This window comes from Cryptotermes secundus, unplaced genomic scaffold (assembly GCF_002891405.2).
Source record: "Cryptotermes secundus unplaced genomic scaffold, Csec_1.0 scaffold280, whole genome shotgun sequence".
In the NCBI taxonomy this organism is placed as follows: Eukaryota; Metazoa; Arthropoda; class Insecta; order Blattodea; family Kalotermitidae; genus Cryptotermes; species Cryptotermes secundus.
In genome coordinates, this window is record NW_019720566.1 from 377,008 (window position 1) to 385,359 (window position 8,352).

Here is an 8,352-nt window from a genome sequence, read left to right on the forward strand (position 1 = left end):
GAAGGTGCTTGCCGGTACTACAAGTCCAGAGCATGTTTGCGTCACTGACTTCTCTAAAAGTAAAGCAATCTTTCCAGGACTGTTCCGCGAACTTCTTCTGGGGTGTCTAAAAGACTCGAATGTCGTTTACAGTCACCGGGCCAACTTCTTCGGACTTCAACGATATCTGAACAGCAATGCGTAACTGAATTTCTTTTTACATGGGCATTAAATGCATCTGCTACTTGTCTATAGGTCTATCTCAATGTGTTACTGTAACCCTAAATACATTATTCAGCGATGTTCTAAAACGAAAATGATTTCAGACATACTGTAATTCCCAAGCAGGGAAGCGGCTACGAACCATTAAGTGGCTGGCCGACGCCAGCTCCTACCGTCACACCCCAACTGATTCTCCATTTGTGATAGTCACATCTCAGTCCACTCTACAAAACTTCTGCAGTTGATAAGGCATCGTTAAGTAGAATACGATAAGTTCCATAATTTCCGTCTCTCCATCCCAATTTAAATCTGAATTCCTTACAGAATACCTACAACTAAAGAACTAAACTCCATGGCTTGAGTCCGCAATCGAACTATACCGACCGAGCGACCGCCGCTTGTCGGCGAAGTTGGTGCCAACTTTAGCGGATACAGGGATGTCGCGTGGTCGGCACAACAAATCCCCACGGCCATTAATTTCGGTTTTCTAGACAGAAGCCGCTATTTCCTTGAAATAACTCCTCAATTATCCCCACGAGGCTGAGTGGACCCCGTTCCAGTCCCACTACTTCTCAGAAAATCTGGCAGCGCTGGGAATCGAACCCGGAACCTCTGCATCTGTAACCAGGAACTCTGACCACAAAATCACAGAATACCTAGTTTATGTAATAATGGCTGTCGATACGTTAAACGCACAAATATGAACTGGCACCCTCGGAGGATGGATGTTAGCTGTCTGGTTCCTCTTAGCACCGGGTGTTGTTTTTCATACTGTACAGGGCATATGACCCCACCGATGGTGTCTCCACCCTATCATGGTGGTGGGGTTTGAGTGCTCCCGAGATCCTCAGAGTTATGCCAGCGGTAGCGTAGCTACTGGTAGGGAGACCCATGCCGGACAGGTCAAGGGGTAGGAGCCAGATGAAAAAGGATACCCTGGTCCTCCAGGTTGGGGGTTGGGCGTGAGGCTTACACCTCACACCGTAAAAACTAAATTGTTTAGAAACCAGACAATAAGCGTCGGATTGATGGAGGAAACTCAGGTGGCAGAAATAAGTGGACCACGACCTCTTCCGTCCACTCTTCTCCCTTCTTCACTCTACCATTCGATGTTTCATCGTCTGAACAAATGAAGAATAGGGAGGAATGGATGCTGATTGTTCAGGAGGCCAAAGCTCACCCTGAGCTGTAGCGCCGAGGGGAAGGAAGGACAAGGTATTTGAAAAGAAACATCCTAATTTTGTTCGTAAATACCAGAAAAATTATAAGAAAGTCAACGATAATTATTATATACTTCTTTATGTCACCTAATCACACATCTCAAGCCTCTAGTGTTCTGTATGCTTACATTTTGAAGGAGTTCGAATGTCGACAGACGTAGGAATTCTTCTCTTCTCCCCCGCATCCATACCATTTGTCTTCATCTAGTACCGAGGGTAAAATGCGGGGAGTTTCATCTCTACATGCTTTCAAGGCATGGTACTTCAGCACAGGAACAACTACACTTTACACTTAAGTGTCAAATACAGGATAATACAAAGCTTGTGCTTTCGAAATTTAATTTTGGAGATAAAACGAGCTGAAATTACTCGGAGCGGGGTTAAACAGCGGGCGTTTATAATGATGACTAACTTTCAAGTTTCCCAACTGTCTTGCTCAGCTAAATTATTACCAACTTCTCATGAAGTTCGTGCACCAAGGAGTTAAATATTTATATACAACTCCTGTGAAAATAACTTTGCAGCTTAAAAATTAGCATTTCTCTGCACGACAGTTAAAAAAAAAAGACGGCGATTTCTCAAATCCAGGCTCTAACGGTTTCAGTTACACTTCGCTCATTTACAAAAGGTGAACTATATAAGAGCCCTAACGTTAGGATCCGTGGAGAACAGATGTCAGACGGATTGTGCATTGCAGAATGTACAGTTTACTTCTCTCAAGACAGCTGCTTGTTCCTTACCTTCGCTGCAAGATCTCAACTAGCGGTATAAGTATTCATCGCTGAATTCTTTGACGTGTTGTCTCTTGAGCGTTCCCACGGCACCCAGGCACAGAGCTAATGACACTTCTCACGTCTCGTGTTTTCTTCCTGCTTGGAAGTCAGAAGTAAGAATAGCAGCAAGCGGAGAGACAATTTTAAGTTTTCAGCGCTCGGTCGATAGCTGCTTGGAAAGTCCTATATATCACAAACAGACGTCGGGTCGTCTAGGGCGCCTAGGCCTATGGGGGAGAACGTCATCTAACTTCGCGAACTCCCTCACATAGGCATATACCTGGCCTTACGACCAGAGTCCTAAGTTTTCTGATATACTTGTATACGTATTCAAATACCAGTAATAAGGAATTACCTATTCCTCATCCAGACAAGCTTTAGCTACAATTACAAATGATATTAATTATGTGTCCAAGAAGCCGCCTCAAATACATTCAGTTCTATTGTGCACGTGCATTCAACACGTCTGGGTTTCGCTATCAAAAGAGCCAATTCAAGTCTTCTGTTCATATTTTTGCACACTGGGGCGTAATGTAGCGGTATGGCTAATCAAGGGGTTCTCTAACCCTGTGATACCGGGATCTCCTAAAATAATACCTACATTTATGTGACCATCCATCTCTGCCGGTCGGAGAAAGTGCAGTTCTCTCTCAGGCTACATGGACAGTAAGAAACTATACGGCTTTACCTCTTTACAACTACAGCAGGTTATTTATAAAATACTCCTGTACATACATAGGAGCCGGGATAGCGTAGTAGGTATAGCGACTGGCTACGGGTTGGACGACAAAGGGGTCGGAGATCGGGTCCCGGTAGGGTAAAGAATTTTCTCTTCTCCACGTCGTCCAGACCTGCTCTAGGGCCCACCCAACCTCCTATCCAATGGGTACTGGGGGCTCTTTCCCCGGGAGTAAGGTGGCAGGGGCGTGAAACTGACCATTCACCTCTAACTAGTACCGAGGTCAAGAAAATGTGGATCTATACATCCACTCCCCCATATGCGCTTCATAGCGCACATGGACAACTTTATCTGTATACTCGTATACATGGAGATGAAAGCGATATATTCCGCCGGCTGCAGCTACAATTTCCGAAAGCTCCTATATTAAACCCTACTATCATACCGACTACCCGAAACTGTCTGCGGATATTAAAAAAAAAAAGTCTTGAGAAATTGGCTACCTTATGGCAGGTTGCGACCCACAGTTTTAACGCCATGGGCTGACCTCACACATTACACAGCTGACTGGATTTGACGTATTATGTAATCATCAGCACCAGTTCATCCCCGCTTGTTTCGAAAACAATATACGAACTGTGTAAGATTTGAGGCTTTCACGGTGGTGACTATGAAGAAAGCAGTTTTGGNTACGAACTCCCCATAATTGGTTGTTTGCTACGAAATGGCAAGCCCAGTACAAACTTTGTACAAATTACACAACATAATTTGAAGAACACACTGAAGGAATGAGATATGAAAAGACAAAATAATTTTTATGAAACTTACACCCAAAAGAGGTACTGCGGTAGCAGGCCAGTTGGCAGTGATGCAGATGAAAATGACGATACAAACGGTTTTACACCAGGGCACGAAGTCACGTGGGGACGATGACAGTAAACAGCGTAAAGGTGCAGTGGGTGATACGAACTCGAACATTTGCCACATTGCAAGGTCTTATGATTAATACTTTCTCAGTGCAGCAGTCATTATGAAACGGTAATTTATGGAAATTGCCGGTCACGGTAGCCGAGCGGTCTAAGGCGTGCACTGTCTTCGCTCGGAAGCCGGGATCGTGGGTTCGAATCCCACTCAGGGCATGGATGTTTGTGTGCGGTTTTCTGTTTGTGTACAGATAGAGGCCTTGCGACGAGCTGATCACCCGCCCAAGGAGTCCTACCGTATGTGTAACATCTAGAAAAACCGAAGTGAACGGAGTTCATTGAGGTAGGCCTAGGCCCACTGGGGCTGTAGTGCCAAGGGGGAAAAAAAATTATGGAAATTACGAGTGGTTGTGGGCCCACTTTCCACTAAACGTTTTCGTTCGTTTACGGAAGCTAGAAGTAATTAAAAAGTAATACTTGTACAAAGCGGGGACCATATTATTAGTTTACATTTTAAATAAATAAAAAAACAGTATTGTACGTTACCGTCTACAATTAAACGACAATAGTGTCGCTCCCAGTTCATAAGTTTCTGGTACTATCCATGACAGAGAAATAGTAAGAAGGGGTGATGACCTATAATGAAAAGATGTCCTCACAGATATTTCACAAAAGTCTATCAGTGGAAGGGGAGTCGACATAATAGCATATGAGAATACCGACATGACATCAAGAACCATATTTTTCTTATGTAAGATTTGAGACTGACTATGAAGAATTCCTTCTTCTAGGATGTGGCTCCGTGTACATCTTGTGTGAACCGACATTTCGGAGGAACGTATCGCATCCATCTTCAGGGTAGATTTTCCATATGGTCCACTCTCCTTCCGTTCTTATATAGGTGATTTTTTCTACTGTTTGCTCAGTCTGCTAGCCACCTGCTCATGCTGGTTCCTGGCTTGCGGAATTTTCTACCTTGAAAATGGAGGTTATATGTTCCTCCGAAACGTCGGTTCACACAAGATCTACATGGCGCCACATCCCAGAAGACGGCATTCTTCATATTTTTCTTAATACAAGGAAACTGGTTTCAAAATGTTCTACACAAAACTTGTAGTTGTGTTCATGCCACCACAAAACGATGTCGGGTTCAATAATTAATGTGTTGACGTTATCAAACAAAACATATGTTGTCCGATCAACGTGCTAGTTTGTACTTCCTTCCTACGCTGTGGCATTCCATATTTAAAAGAAAAGCCCTACTGATATCACTCGTGCTTTATAAACACACGTCATTAAAAGAGTCACAACTTTACACTGAATGGTTGCAGTACTGTAATTACAACAGCCACAGTAAAATTGTTTAAAGTCATGATTTATGAATTATGGTGTTGCGATGACATCCAGTAGCATGACGTCAGTAAGGTAAAGTTATCTCTGTGCACTATGCCATGAAGATACATGGGAGAGTGGAGGTATAGCTACACCTAGGGACTGGATGGAGGTGAGTGGTCAGTTACACACCTCTGTCGCTTTACCCCCAGGGGAAAGAGCTCACGGGACCCACTGCATAGGAGGTTGGGTGGGCCCCAAAGACGGTCTAAATGCTGTGAAGAAGAAAACATCCTGCAGTGCCGGGAATCGAACTCGGGCGGTCCAACCAGTAGCCCGTCACTATACCGACTCCCAGTAACACCATGTTCTAGGCCGCGCCATAGTTCAAGCGGTTGAACGCTGGCTTCCCACCGCGGTGGCCCGGCTTCGATCCCGCGTCTGGTCAAGTGCGATTTGTGGTGAACAAAGTGGCGCTGGGGCAGGTTTTCTCCGAGTACTTCGGTTTCCCCTGCCAATTTTCATTCCACCAAATTTTTAATCATCATAATCACCCGGGGCAGGCTACAATAGGCCAATCTGTGGCCGTCGTGCCGAGTGGACCCAGTTGGACTCCAACCCCCACTACGCGAATTAAAAAAAAAAACATGACGTTCTAACTGAAATTCACAGAATAGCACCAACTGGTTACAACTAATACGGGGAACGCACCATGCATGTCTGCATACAGACTTGCTTGAAGGTAAAGGTAAAGGTAAAATTGCCCCTGTGCTTAATTAATTAAGCACTACACCATGAAGACGTATGGGGGAGTCGATGTATAGATCCACATTTTCTTGACCCTGGCACTGGTTGGAGGTGAGCAGTCAGCTTCACGCCCCTGCCGCTTTACACCGGGGAAAGAACCCCTGGTATCCATTGGATATGAGGTTAGGTGGACCTCAGAGACGGTCTGGACGACGTGGAGATAATTCTTGACCCTACCAAGACTCGAACTCCGCACCCTTGGTCGTCTAGCCTGTAGCCAGTCGCTATACTGACTACGCTATCCCCAGACTTGTTTATGCCCACATGAATCGTTCCATGTTTTGAAAGGGCAAGACCATCAAGGAAAGAGCAGTAGCCCTAATGGGTAAAAGTTGCGTTAAGTTATCGATTTGCCCTGTACGTGCAGCCACGTGATGTTCCGCTAGAACCACTAACCCTCCTTTGGGCACTAATTGCGATTCTATCCTCATAATAGGCACATATGCAAAGGTTAGCACGTAGTCTTAATGGAGGCATGCATCTTGAGTCACACTGCGGCTATGGGTGTCTGTGACTTTCTCCAAGACAAATGGAATTTCTTCATATCCCAGATTTCTAAGGCGTAGGCCCATAACTTCTGCAGATACCCTACGAATACGGAACCGAATAGCTCAAAACAAAGAGTTTCAAGCAGAAATAAAAGTAAAGGATATCCCTGTAACAGGCCGTGGACGCCCATACGGTTCTGAGACGTCGAGGCTCCCACATTTTCTAGACCAGCCCTTTCCAACGCGGCGCCCACGGGCGCCCTCCGTAACCACGTATAATTGAGCCGATTTTTAATATTAATTAAAATTGTAAGACAAGACACATTTTTGAACGTCTGAGTACTGTTAAATATTTTCGAAAATTGTTATTATTATTATTATTATTAGCAGTAGTAGTAGTAGTAGTAGTAGTAGTAGTAGTAGTAGTAGTAGTATGTGGTGGCGCCCACACCTCCATAGGCATCAGTGAATTGTGCCCGAGTACATAAGAACGTTGGACAGCACTGTTCTAGACAATCGGCGGTGACGTCAGCCTTACGCACCGTCCGCCCTCTACCCCTAGGAAGATTTCTGGTACTCATTTCTGTTGGACGCTGAGTCGACATTAGGGCCATAGTGCGGCTGGAAGGATTAAGTCAATTAAAAAATCCAATAATCTCATCGAGAATCGAACCCGCGACCTTCCGGCTTGTAGCATACTGCCTCAACCAACTACGCTACTGCATGCCCCCTTCAAGCAGAAGTAATAAAACATAATTTCGTATGTACAGACATCGGTCGTCCAAATCATGGGCTGTTAATACCATATTGGATAACGTAAATTTTATAACTCACAACACGAGGGGTTCAGAGCAGAACTCATAACGCCTATTTTCAGGATGAAGAGAATTCTAGTCCAACTATCTACTGCTCTGCTATAATTACTTTATTATGTGAAGAACACAACTGTACGCTACATTTCCCGGAAATTATATAAAAGTTTCGCATTGCTGCCATGTTTGTAACTGTTAACTAACAAACAGTATTCATAACCGATGGGTGGGTATACTTATGATCTAGCTATATATGCCTAGCGTCATCGGTTAGTAAGTTATCGTGATAAAACCGAATGCTAAAGAAATCTTTCGAGAAGTTTCGTGAAAATCGGTCAGCTCATTCAAAAGCTGAAATTGAGAGTGGGCGCGCACACACATACATCGTGACGATTTCATAAGCCTACGTGTTTTTAAGGAAATAAAGTGAGCTGAAATTGCAATATAGACCACGGACTAGAGTGCTGAACTGGTGCGCAGACGACAATACGAACTAATCATGGCTAAGATGAAAGTTTTAAATTATCTGGCATTGTGAATATATTATTTTTATTACTAATACTAAATATGACTATTTAGGGCCGTGCCATAGCTCAAGCGGTTAGTCGCTGGCTTCCCACTGCGGCGGCCGGGGTTCGATCCCGGGGTCTAGTCAAGTGGGATTTGTGGTGGACAAAGTGGAGCTGAGGCAGGTTTTCTCCGAGTACTTCGGTTTCCCCTGCCAATCTTCATTCCACCAACTGCTCCACAATCACCCTCACCTATCATCTGGGGCTGGTACAACAGGCCAGAAGTGGCCGCAGTACAAGGGACTTAGTCCCACCCCACTAGCAATAAAAAAATATGACTATTATTACCCTTTTCTAAGTGTTCATTATTTACACACAGATTTTCATTCATTCATCAGTAATCTGTCAGACGACAGGTCCACAGTCTCTTCCAAAACAGTTCCTCCACTTAATGCGATCTCGAGCTATCCTCTTCTGTCCCCAAAGTCATCCAGCATCTTCTTACGTCTTCTTCCTCGTCTTCTGGTCACTTCTAACCGCCCCTTCCGGTTTGTTTTGTCTCCAGAGGAAACATCTCGCATACATGGTATCTCTGTTTTTGGAAAGAG

The 8,352-nt window shown here is 44.5% G+C and overlaps 1 protein-coding gene across 8 annotated transcripts in view; it reads right to left on the reverse strand.

Annotated features, from left to right (window-relative positions):
- Nucleotides 1–8,352, reverse strand: part of LOC111868561 (uncharacterized threonine-rich GPI-anchored glycoprotein PJ4664.02) — a 120,105-nt gene that overhangs the window by 89,947 nt on the left and 21,806 nt on the right. The gene's annotated exons all lie outside the window — the stretch shown is intronic.